Raw genomic sequence first — 12,540 nt, 5'->3', positions numbered from 1 at the left:
CCAGAAATACAAAATGTGTATATTTCACAAATGAAAATCTAGATAGAGGTTCTTACATGATGTGTGGTACTCTTTACATTTCATATAAAAGATCTGAGCACAGATTTCCTTGATTTAAATACAGACTAATTTATATTTCACATATGAAAATATGGGTACTGTGTGTTCTACAATATATGTATTTCTCTATATTTTACAAATGACATGTTGAATTTTTCCTATTGCATTTATAAATATTGGTTGCACATTTTCCTACACGGTATATGGAATTCTCTGTGTTTAGCATTTGAAAATATAGATGTTCATTTTCCTACACTAAATAATAAATGCCCTAAACTTCACATATTAAAATATTAGCATGGGTTTTGTAGACATAGATTCTCAAATGTGAATGGGGAATTTTGTGTTCTGCATGTGGACATCACATTAGAAGTTTTCCTAAATGAAATATGGACTTCTGTATATTTTACAGATGATAATTGGAAGAGAGGTTTTTCTGCTATATTGATACATGGGATTCTGTATTTTTAATATACAAAAATCTTAATTAAGATTTTATTACAGAAATATGTAACTGTCTATATTTCATATTATACCAAACTGGGAAAAACTTGACCTACATGAAATATGAAATCTTTACTTTTCACATATATTAATCAGAACAGATTTTCATACATGACATAAGAAAGTTTCCATGTTTTATATAAGGAAATGTCATCCCAGATATTCATACAATAAAATGCTGAACTCTACAATTCATATATGAAAATATAGTTGCCAATTTTCCCACATGAAATGTGGAATTCTCTATATATCACATTTGAAACCTGGCCACCCACTTACCACAAAATATGAAATCTTCTATATATCATATATGAAAATCTCTGCTCAAAGTTTCCTCTAGGAAATACTGAACATTATGTATGTCACATCTGAAAAACTGGGTGCTAATTTACCCACGTGCAATCTGGAATTGTGTATATTTTTGATATCAAAATCTGTGCACCAATATTACTACTTAAAATATGGAATTCTGTATATTTCACATGTGAAAATAGGGTGAAATTTTACTCAGTTAAAAATGAAATTCTCTATATTTTACATATGAAAATGTCAGTGATGAATTTACGTCATGAAACATTGAACTTTTTGTATTTCACTTTATGAAAATCTGTATGCTGAGTTTCCTACATGAAATATTGTATTTTCTATACTTCATATATGAAAATCTGGGTGGTGACTTTCTTACATTAAATATTCAATTCTCTATATTTCACAGATGAAAACCATGGCTTTAGTTTTCTTCAGATATGGAGAACCAATATGGTATTGGAGTTATCTCTATGTCACAAATGAAAATATGTGCACCACTGTTTTTTCATGAAATATGGAATTATTTGTATTTCTTATGTCAAAATCTAGGCTTAAACACTCTTTCATGGAACTTGGAATTCTGTATATTTCACATATGAAGATCAGAATGGAGATTTTCCTATAAGAAATATGAAGTCACTGTATTTCATATGAATCACTGGTTCTTCAGGTACTGACACATTTCTTCCCTGTTTGTCCCTGTGCCTTGCACATGCATGTGTACAGGTGTGTGTTTGTGTCACCTGTGTTTGTGTGTGTGTTCATGGGCCCAGGCCCCTGCTGACAAGGAGATGAAGGCAAAAGAACATGAGAGGTCTAACAATGAGTAGAGGAGGCAGGAGACATCGACAGACTAGGGGAGACAGGTCCATGCATCTCTGTGGTGCCCCTGTCCAGGACAAGAATGAGCAAAGGATGGCCAGTGACAACTCTGGGTAGTGAGTCCACAAATCTGCAATTACCTCAGGAGACAAAGACAAACTCACAATTTCTGCTGTGCTGTTGTGTGTGTTTGTATCCATAAGAGGGGTTGGAGGGTTTGCAGAGTCAGCCAGCATAAATCAAGTGCTGTGGGCCTCTAAAATCATTACCCGTGGACCCCTCAGTCTGAGGAGCCATTGGCCCTGATTAAAAAAACTCTTCAAGAAATGGGCATAGAAGGAACCTACCTCAACATAGTAAAGGCCACATTTGATAAGCCCACAGCAAATATTATTTTCAATGGTTAAAAAGTGAAAGCATGCCCCCTAACATCAGGAACAAGAAAAGAGTGTCCACTGTCACCACTATTATTCAGTCCAGTTTTGGAAGTCCTAGATACAACAATCAGAGAAGAAAAAGAAATAAAAGGAATCCAGATCGGAAAAGAAAAAGTATAGCACTCACTGTTTGCAAATGACATGATGCTGTAAATAGAAAACCAAGATGCTATCAGAAAATTACTAGAGTTAATCAGTGAATTTAGCAAAGTTGCAGGATAAAAAATCAATACACAGAAATAGTTTGCATTCCTACATACTAACAATGAAAAATCAGAAAGAGAAATTAAGGAACCAATTCCATTCACCACTGAACAAAAAGAATAAAACATCTAGGAATAAACTTACCTAAGGAGACAAAAGAACTGTATACAGAAAATTATAATTTGATGAAAGAAATCAAAGATGACATAAACAGATGGAGAGATATTCCAGGTTCCTGGGTAAGAAGAATCAATATTGTGAAAATGACCATACTACCAAATGCAATCTACAAATTCAATGTGATCCCTATCAAAATATTAACGGTGTTTTTCATAGAACTAGAACAAAAAATATCACAGTTCATATGGAAACACAAAAGCCCCTGAATAGACAAATTAATCTTGAGAACGAAGAATGGAGCTGGAAGAATCAACTTACCTGATTTCAGATTATACTACAAAGTTATAGTCATTAAGACAGTATGTTGCTGCTGCATTGCTTCAGTCGTGTCTGACTCTGTGTGACCCCATAGATGGCAGCCCACCAGGCTTCCTGTCCCTGGGATTCTCCAGGCAAGAACACTGGAGTGGGTTTCCATTTCCTTCTCCAATGCATGAAATTGAAAGTGAAGTCGCTCAGTCATGTCCGACTCTAGCGACCCCATGGACTTCAGCCTACCAGGCTCCTCCATCCATGGGATTTTCTAGGGAAAAGTACTGGAGTGGAGTGCCATTGCCTTCTCCAAAGACAGTACGTTACTGGCAGAAAAAAAGAAGTATAGGCCAATGGAACAAGATAGAAAGCCCAGAGAAAATCCCATACACATATGGGCACCTTATCTTTTACTTAGGAGGCAAGAATATACAATGGGAATAAGACAGCACTTTCAATAAGTGGTGCTGGAAGAAGTAGACAACTAAGTGCAAAAGAATTAAATTAGAACACTTCCTAACACCATACACAAAGTTAAACTCAAAATGGACTAAAGACCTAAATGTAAGACCAGAAACTATAAAACTCTTGGAAGAAAACATAGGCAGAACACTGTATAACATAAATCATAGTAAGATCCTCTATGACAAACCTCCTAGAAAAAAGGAAATAAAAACAAAAACAAATAAGTGGGCGCTATTTAAATTTAAAAGTTATTGCATAGCAAAGAAAACTATAAACAAGGTGAAAAGACCACCCTCAGATTGGGAGAAAATAATAGCAAATGAAACAACTGACAAAGTATTAATTTCCAAAACATACAAACAGTTCATACAAGTCAATACAAGAGAAACAAACAACCCAGTCAAAAAGTGGGCAAAAGTCCTAAGCAGATATTTCTCCAAAGAAGACATACAGATGGCTAATAAACACATGAAGAGATGCTTACCATAACTCATTATTAGAGTGTTAGTTTGTCAGTTGTGTCCAACTCTTTGTGAACCCATGGACTGTAGCCTGTCAGGCTCCTCTGTCCATGGAATTTTCCAGGCAAGCATACTGGAATGGGTTGCCATTTCCTTCTCCAGGCCATCTTCCTGACCCAGAGATTAAACCCGGGTCTCCTGCACTGCAGGAAGTCTCTCTACTGTCTGAAGCACCCCAGAAGCTCTTTATTAGTGAAATACAAATCAAAACTACAATGGGATATCACCTCACACCAGACAGAATGGACATCATCAAACAATCCACAAGCAACAAGTGCTGAAGAGGGTGTGGAGAAAAGGGAACCCTCCTACACTGCTGGAATGTAAATTGATATAGCCACTATGGAAGACAGTATGGTACTTCCTTAAAAAAAAAAAAAAAAAAGCTAGGAATAAAACCACCATATGACCTAGCAATCCCACTATTAGGCATATACCCTTCAAAAACCAAAGCCAAAAAAGACATATGTATCCCAGTGTTCATTGCAGCACTATTTACAGTAGGCAAGACATGGAAGCAAGCTAGATGTCAATCGACAGGGGAATGGATAAAGAAGCTGTGGTGCATATATACAATGGAATGCTAGTCAGCCATAGAAAAAAAGGAATGCCTCTGAGTCAGTTCTAAGGAGGTGGATGAACCCAGAGCCTATTATACAGAATGAAGAAAGTTAGAACAAGAAAAAACAAATACCGTGTATTAATGCATATATATGGAATCTAGAAGGATGGTACTGATAAACCTGTTCGCAGAGCAGCAATGGAGACACTGACATAGAGAACAGTCTTATGCACAAGGATAGGGGAGAAGAGGGAGAGGGTGAGATAAACGGAGAGAGTAGCAATGGATGCATTTATACTAACATATGTAAATAGACAGCCAATGGGAATTTGCTATATGACTCAGGGAACTCAAATGGGGGCTCTGTAATAGCCTAGAGGGGTGGGAATAAGCGGGAAGTGGGAGGGATTCAAGAAGGAAGGGGCATATGTACACCTACACTCATGGTTAATTCAGGTTGAAGTGTGACAGAAATCAAACCAATACTGTAAATAATAATCAATCAATGATAAATATTGTTTAAAAAGCTAAAAAAAAAGGTTATTTGGAAATTATCTAGAATGTCGCATGTGAGAGAAAAAATAAAAAACTTAATATGTGGTCTTTTGCCTTCCAGGTTTTGTTCTCGTAATTTTTTAAAAGTATGAGATAGGGGAGTTAATGTCGTCATGATTCTGTATCTGTTGTTCTGTTTATCTTTATATTATACTATGGTTATGCTACTTTCCATAATAATGAGGGTGCTCCACTAATGTTGGTCAGAGGAAACACATGTTGAGATGTTCATTTGGACCAGGAACTGTTCTCTGTGATGTGTGCATTCTGACATGACACCCCATGGTCTTTCAAGCACTTAGGAGAAACTGTGTTCAATCAATACACAGATCCATACACAGTAAAGTTTCCTGCAGATAGACATGTTGATCTGCCTTTTGATCCAGAGCACACTAGACACTTCAATGTATTCCAGACTGGGGGTCAGATACAACATGTCTCTGTTCCTCTCTGGCCTGGGCAACAATCTGACTCAGCTCTTCCAGGGAGGTGACTTTGGGCAAATTCATTCACCCATTAACCACTACATGTTTCTGCTTCCTTAGCTGCGGAAAGGGATGATAGCATTAAAAATTCTTACCTCATAGTGTTGTGATGAGTACTCAAAGACTTTATTATACCTGTACATATGGAGAGCTAACCACGGTTCAGAAGGTTGAGCTTATCTTCTTGCCTCTCTTCACTTCCGTTTCTGCTTGTACTCACACCCCCCTGTCCCTGCCCCAACTCTTTTCCCCTACCACCCCAACTCCACTCTCTAGCACCTGTGCCCCATCCTCAGACTCTCCATCCAAAAACATGGCTGATAATCTCCTCATGATTTACGTCAGAAAATATCCATACCATCACCCTTGAATTAAAAATCATGAATATTGGCAGAAGAAATAAGAAACAGACTAAAACTGGCAATGTGAAAACTACACATTAAATAAAGCATTACTGATGAAAGTCTGACTATTAATGTTTTCATGTCTTCATCAGATTCAGATTTTCAGAATTTGATACAGGAGAATTAGACTTGATAAAAAGAATGCAAAAAAAAAAAAAAATGTGATGCAGGACCACAGCCTTTAAATTTCCATCTATAAGGTTTTTAAAACTTTACATACTCATGTTCTATAATGGTTCAGTGACCACTTATTTCCTGTCATTATACAGATCATATGAAGGGGTTATTGGACTTGTAATTTCATAGAGAATATGCACTAAACTTTTCCATATGAGCACATGATGAAACCTCAGTTTTGCATTTAGGCTTCACAATATCCTCATTGGAAGAGGCGGATACTCATTATGCTAAAAAAAAAAAAAAAAATCCTTCCCCCATGCCTCATTCACTGGGTTCTTGAGGCCCTGAAGGGCTGAAGTGACACTGCAAGGTCCATGTGGTGAGTCAAGGTGGTCTTAACACTGTGTCCCTGGTACACTATCCAGGGAAATGTGGAACAGCAATAATATTAACTACAGTAATGACAACAGCTAGAATCGACTGGGAACATACCATATGGCACATACTGTTCTGACGATTTCCCATGTCTTAACATGGTCAGTCTTCTACAGTGCCTGATGAAGTAGTTAAATTTACTCCAAGCTAGTGCTTCTATGTGGCTAATGGAGGAATGAGCCACAGAGAAACTATGTAACTTGCTCAGTGTCACCCAGCAGTCAGGGAGCCACCGGTCTGGATGCATTGTGGAAAACTCAGTGTGTTCTGCATTTCTAGTCAAGGGTAAGATCCAACTGCTATGGCAAAATATGTCGAATAAAAGCTACCACATAACAAAAATTGATCTTACATCAAGGAAATGCACACTAAATAGAAATTCAATTTCTTCAGAAATCTTTCAGATAGAGGCTTTGAAAGACTGGAACTAGGATGTTTTGTAGAAACGATGGTCTGAAAGCCTCCTCAGAACAGCAGACAGCATGTCAGTGAGTCTCCTAGACTGGAGGTCGTGGGTTCCTGCATCAGAGAAGGCAGCAAACCCCTGTCACCTACACAAGCTCCAAATGGAGACAGAGCCTGGCAGGAGTCAAAATAAGACCATTCCTCTGCTCTGGTACTGCCTAGACAAGTTGTCCATGTCAATCAGAACTGAGGAATTCTAAAAAAAAAAAATGCAGATTTCATGATCCACATTCAGTGAATCTCACTTAGTGCAGCTACAATAGTGCCCTAGAATCTGTCACTTTTCATTATGCTTGGGAAACTCTCAGGGACTTTATTAAACCCCTTTAGTAGAGAGACTGTCTGAAAAATAAGGGAAATAGCAATCAGAACAGATATGAGAAAAAAAATAGAGATGATCAACAAAACCCAAAGCTGGCTCTTTAAAAGATCAATACAAATTCATAAACTTCTACTCATATACAAAAAAGAGAGCTAGATAACTAAAGACAACACTTACCAATATCGAGAGTAAAACAGATTTCAGATTCCACAGAAATTAAAAGGATTCTGTGAATGATTCTAAATAATGGCATCTGGCAATTTCAGTGAAAAGAACTAACTAAGTTCAGCCACAAAGAAATAGATAATCTATTGAAAAACCGAGCTTGTAGTTGAAAAATTTACAGAAATCTTCAGGCCCAGGTGGTATCCCTGGCACAAAAGAGAAAGAGAGGGAAAAAATGGGTAGGGACAGAGAAAAGGTGACTATATTCTAATACAATCAGTTACTCAAGGTAAAATGGGGCAAATCCAAGCAATGTGATGAAGCCATTGGTTTTTATTTTCTCATTGTCCTCCAGCTTCCCATTACTACCTCCCTCCTTTGCCCCAGTTGCTTTCTCCTTCTTAAGTCCTGCCCTCCACCAAGAGTAGCAATATTGTGAGGCACTATTCCCACATTATAACTGATATCCGCTGGTTAACTGACATTCTATCATCTCAACAGCTGGTATACTCAAGCTCTCTGTCTCTCACCATGGACCAGAAGGTTTCACTCCTAATTTCAGGTATAGCTAGGAGAGAAGGTGCAGAGCACACATTGGATTCTTGAGTCCTTCATCTGTGAAATGCAGATGACTACAAACTGTGGGAAAAAACAGAGACAGCAGCACAAGACCCTTTCAATGAGTGCTAATCCAAACAAAATATGCCAATCCCAGAGCATCACAGGACTCCTTGACATTCAGAAGCATGCCAAGTAGATTTCCCTGCCAGGACTGTTGCATTTATTGTTCCTTCTGCCTGGAAAGCTCTTCCTTCAGGTAAGCCCATGGCCTGCTCCCTCACTTCCTCCACATCTCTGCTTAATTGCCATCTTTCAAGGAGACTTTCCCTCATTATCTTGAATAAAATAATAACATCATACCTATACATACCCTTTCCCCTGATCTAGCATTATCTTTCTTCATAGTGCCTGCCACCCTTGATTTACTTACTGACAATCAGGTCTATGAAATGAGAGACTTGGTCCATTTTGTCCCGTCACAAACTCCTCGAATTAGGGCTCTGGTATATGGCAGGTGCTCAGAAAACATTTGCTGAAGGACAGCCGGGAACCAGGCCCTTTACACGCATTGCTAACGTGCACAGGTGCCCTCTAAGACGGACACTGGCCCCACTGTATTAATTATCATACATACTGAGATTCCAGGAGACGGGTGACACACTCAACAACACACAGTCAGCATGTCAGGTTCCAGGCTTCGGAATCATATCTGCCAACTTCCAAATCCTCAGTTCCTGGACAGAGACCTCACAGCCAAGAATGCAAGAGGCTTTATTTCTAACACAACGACTCCACACAGCTCAGGTAGATACCCAGAAACACCAAAAACAGGTCACTGTGTATCTGCACAGAGAGCTCACAACTCGAGTCTCAGACCCGCAAACACGACGGAGACCAAACACACTGCGACAAAGAGCCTCCAAACAAACCAAGGTCTTCAAGACAGAAACAAATGAGAATTGCACAGATACTTCACATCATGGAGACTGACTTCCGAACCACTCCGGACACTTACTAACCTAATACTGAAACCCCTAAATAGAAGGACAGGACTTTGAGTAACTCAAGAACATCATACAACCTGAAGATAAAGTTCCCAGACAAATGGAAAAGCTGCACCCTGTGCACAGACACCAAGCAGCTGATAGTTCACACCCTAAGACAAAACCCTCCTCAAAGCAGCTCAGAGACATCACAACTTGGGACCCAGAATCAAAAGCTCAGAGATCTCACATTCTGGGGAGCAGACGCCTACACAGAAAACTCACACCCAGGGACTCAAAGGCCCCAAAGCTCCAAAAAATGCACATCCCGGCGTACAGGCACACACATCCTAGAAGCTTTGGACTATGGCTTGCAAAATCCACTCAGATCAAATATCCCATCACCCACGATCCTGGCCAATGGCTCAGAGAGATCAAATGTACCCAAAACAGCATCTGTGATGTCATACGTAGCCATACACAACCCCAAGCTCCCTGACACAGGTTACTCTCCAGGGAGAGACACAAAACAAGCCCAGAGACCTCTCCCTGGTCATGAATTGCATACATCTGTGCGACTTACCGCGCGTTGCCATATGATCCAGACTGAGTGAGAGCTAAGACTGAAACAGCGTCACTCTGCACAGCCACTGACTGTGCCGAACCTCGCCACTAACCAAGGCAGCGATTCAACCCCTTCAGGAAAAGCGGTAAAACTCGAAGAAAAAACACACACTATGAAAAGCCGCGCAAGCAAACGCAGGCGCCTCTCGCCCAGAGTTCCAGCTCCGCGACCTCAGTACCTGTCTAAGACAGGCAGCCCATGGGAACCGAGCAAGAGACGAAAGAGGTCGGGAGGAGCCGGACTTCGGCGTGTACCCGAGCCCTGGAAGAGCTAATTCTGGCTATCTCCCGGTCTCCGTATCCTCAAAGCGGCAGCCAATCTCTCGCTCTGTAGCCATCCCCACGTTGGTTGAGAACATGTAGAAACGAAGGGGTGGAGTTGGAAAAAAGACAAAGAAAGTTGCAGCTTAATATCGGTGTCCACTCGAATTCAAATGCGGCGGGAAGATGAAGTGGAGCGAATGTGGTTGGACCTAGTGGCACCATGAGTGCCTCCGCTGGGAACTCTGGTCGATGCCCGACGCGGTGTCAGGGCACCCTCTGTTTTTTCACACACACTCTCCCAATGGTACCTTCCAGAGTGGGCGGTCCTACCGCTACCCTTCAGCGTCATATTTCAGGACCGAACTGTTTCTTCTCGAGCGCCACTTGATGGTGAGATTGGGAAACAACAGAAGTACATGCCCAGGATGATATGCAACCGGTAGAAAGACAGTCAGGATGAAAACCTCACAGATTGCCACACTCTTGGACTCAGAAAAAAGTCTTAAGAAACTGAAGATTACTCCTCTGTGGTGGCCACTATTGTAACAGGAAGCATTCAAAGAATTTTCTCTGTGCTGGGCATTGGCCCTGGTGCTTCTTTGTGCTTTCTTGTTAATACAGAGTAGGTCTCATGGGGAAAACCAGCCACAGTCCCCCAACTGGCAGGAGAGATAAAGCTTCTGAGAATGGGATCTGAAGTCCTGGTATGGGAACGGCCTCTGTCGCTGACTGCGAGTGATATGTGAAAGGACAACAGGACTTTCCATTCTGTTAGGAAAGGGGTCATCTCCAAGGGGACCCAAGGACACCGTGTATGTGGCATAAAGACCACAGCTTTGTCATCTTGTCATCCCTGAATATGTTCCTTAGCAGAATCCTCAGCCTGTCTAGCTGTGCCTCTCTCAACAAGTTTAATTTATTCATTCTGTCATTCATTCATTGTATCCACAGTATGTGTGAAGCACAACTATGAGTGTTAGGAAGGAGAAAATCAACCTTTCCCTCATGGAATGTACATTCTTTTGGGATCATACAGCCCCAAAAATCTAAGAAATTTTTCAGGTGTTTGTAACCACCATAATTAAAATTAAATCAGGATACTGAAATAGAGAGAGGGGATCATGTCTAGAAAGATTGGTCAGGGAAGTTCTTTGTAAGATTGTGACATTTTAGCAAAAGCCTAGAGGAGATGCCTATGTGGGAGAAAAGTACCCCAGATAGAGATAATGGCCAGTTGAAAAATTGGAGTGTAGAACTCAGTGTCATGTGTGTGAAGAGTGAAGAGGCCAGTGTGACTGTCACAGCATGATGGAGGGATAACCAGGAGATTGGATGAGAGAGGTAATGCGGGGCAGGTCCCATAGGGCCTAATGGCCATGGGGAGGACTTTGACTTGAGCCCCAGGAGGGTTCTTACAAGAAAAGCCCCCATGCTTCCTTCAGAGGCCCAGGTCACACAATGATTTTTGAGGAACGCCTGGTTCACCCCAAGAAAACCACAGGCCCTCTGAAGCTGAATGTGCCTTTCCTCGAATTCCCCACTCTCAAGGGGAATCCCCCCTACTCCTCCCAGTGAACATCCATGTCAATTGATGATACCCTCAGGTGAGAACAAGGACCCTCATGGTGTGAGCGAGGTCACATTCAGTCTTGCAAAGGCAAAGAGGGACTATGTAACAGGCATGAGGTTGTCCAGGAGAAAGACAAAGCTAGAGCATTAGACGAGCAGAGAGACTATTTCTGGAAGCAAAGAGACCCCACTTAGTTGTGCACCCACCTATGGGCCTCCAGCCCTGCTACTGGAGGATGTACCGGTCTCTACAGGAGAAAAGAGGCCCCTCCCCGGGGACTGCCTCTAGGGAATGACTCAGTTGCCCATGGCCTGGGCCTCAGTCAAGCTCCCTTGACACACATCAGGGGCCTCTGTCCATCAAAACAAGGACATATTCCAGTCATGGGGAGGCTCATGCTGTACAAAGGGTCCCTCACAAACTGTTCTGTTCAGACTGCTCTCATGCTGACCTCAGTGCCAATGAACGCTTTAATGGGGGAAAGAGAGGCAAGGATCTCTGCATTTGTGGTGGAGCCTCATACAAATTGGTGAATGTGAGGTTTCTCCCCACCTGCTTAGAGGCTCACTTCTGTGACTTTCAGCACCACCTCCCAGGGAATTAGAAGGTTACGTTATATATATCTGATAACGAGCTGGATGTATGATGGGGAGACACAGAGACATATCCTGATGGTGCATCAGTCACAGGGTCCTTGTGGCCCTGTGCAAACGCCCCCCTCTCCCACCTCCTGGCCAAGGTTGTGCTGAGTCCTTCCTGCCTCGTACAAGGAACCCAAGCTTACATCCAGTTCCTCCCCTCCTCATGTGCTGACACCTTCCATCTCCACTGGGCTTTGGGTTGGGCTCCCATCTGCAAATGGTGTCCTCCTTGTTGTGGTTTGGGCAGATTGAGTGAGTGAATGTGTGAACACAGTTTTGGTCACAGGGCCACTATCAAGGGTGGCAGTCATGTTGACAAGGTTTGTGTTTATCAGGATTATTACCATGGGCTCCTGTGAACTGCACATCACTTACTCTCCCTGAGGATTGGGCCCCAGGCTTTTATCTCTGTAGGGAGGATGGTAGAAATCATATCAAATGTGAAATCACAGGTCTGTTTCTAAGACCTGTGAGAGTGGGGTCCATCCAGCCTTCCTCTCAAGAAAACTCTCATTTCCAGATACATGAACACCTCAGAGGCCCAACGCACTGTACAAAGACCACCTTCCCCCAAATAGTTCAGAGACTCCATGCCTGGGACAGAGATTCACAAATAGTTCAGAGCCTGCT

The 12,540-nt window shown here is 41.7% G+C and overlaps 1 long non-coding RNA gene across 3 annotated transcripts in view; it reads right to left on the bottom strand.

The window, feature by feature from the left end:
• The window catches only part of LOC133243084 (uncharacterized), a 28,688-nt gene extending 18,618 nt beyond the window's left edge, over positions 1-10,070 (bottom strand). Inside the window, exons 1-2 of one of the 3 annotated variants that reach the window (XR_009734970.1) lie at positions 7,798-10,070; positions 7,280-7,473 (exon numbers count right to left, since the gene is read on the bottom strand). This is a non-coding gene — a long non-coding RNA (uncharacterized LOC133243084). Of the gene's footprint in view, positions 1-7,279 lie in introns of all 3 variants that reach the window. The other 2 variants (XR_009734968.1, XR_009734969.1) reach the window with 2 other exon arrangements.
• Positions 10,071-12,540: the final 2,470 nt, after the last annotated feature.

The sequence above is a fragment of the Bos javanicus genome, chromosome X, assembly GCF_032452875.1.
Source record: "Bos javanicus breed banteng chromosome X, ARS-OSU_banteng_1.0, whole genome shotgun sequence".
In the NCBI taxonomy this organism is placed as follows: Eukaryota; Metazoa; Chordata; class Mammalia; order Artiodactyla; family Bovidae; genus Bos; species Bos javanicus.
The sequence above is the reverse complement of the archived record's forward strand: the minus strand, read 5'-3'. Positions and strand labels throughout refer to the sequence as shown.